The sequence below is a fragment of the Penaeus monodon genome, chromosome 20, assembly GCF_015228065.2.
Source record: "Penaeus monodon isolate SGIC_2016 chromosome 20, NSTDA_Pmon_1, whole genome shotgun sequence".
Classification (NCBI taxonomy): Eukaryota; Metazoa; Arthropoda; class Malacostraca; order Decapoda; family Penaeidae; genus Penaeus; species Penaeus monodon.
Genome location: NC_051405.1, coordinates 32,181,224 through 32,181,900, shown reverse-complemented (window position 1 = coordinate 32,181,900; position 677 = coordinate 32,181,224).

The following is a 677-nucleotide window of genomic DNA, read 5'->3' as shown; positions in this document are numbered from 1 at the left end:
CCACTGAATCCTGGTTTTAATGATCTCTTCCTTTCTCTTTGCAGGTATTGTGAACCCTGACTTGTCTTACTGCTTCGTAGAGTAAGTTTGAAAGTATAATTTTTGGGGGGATAGGGGAAAGCATAGGAGAAGAGGAAGGTGAAAATCGGGGAAGGAAGATGGGAGGATGATATTAAAGGGCATTTGGGACGTCGGAATGAGGCAGGAAATAGGCCGTAGATGCGGCAGAGGTAAGCACCTGCAGAAGGGAACAGGCGAATGGAAAGATAATACAGACGAAAAGGTGAAGAAACATCATACACGCGCCGTTGCATGAGGAAGGTCACAATAGATAAGCTTGGGTAAGAATGGATTTCTCCCCCTTCTCCCCAGTGTGCATTTGTTTCACATCCGTGTTTTTACCTTAGTGTATATCTGCTCTCCTCCCCCCTCCCGCCCGCTCTTTAAAAATAACTTTCTCTCTCTGATTTTTTTACGTCTTTCGTTTCCCTCATTTCTCCCTTGCTTTCAGTCTACCTTTCTTTTTCCGTCTTCCTCCCCTCCCCTTCATCTTCTCTTCTCTTCATCCTCCCTTTCTGCCATTAGTCTTTCCTTTCCCTCTCCCTGCCCTTTATTATCTTTCCCTAACCGAGCCAGGCCGACAGACAGGCAAGAAATACAAGAAGCCCGGAATCTTG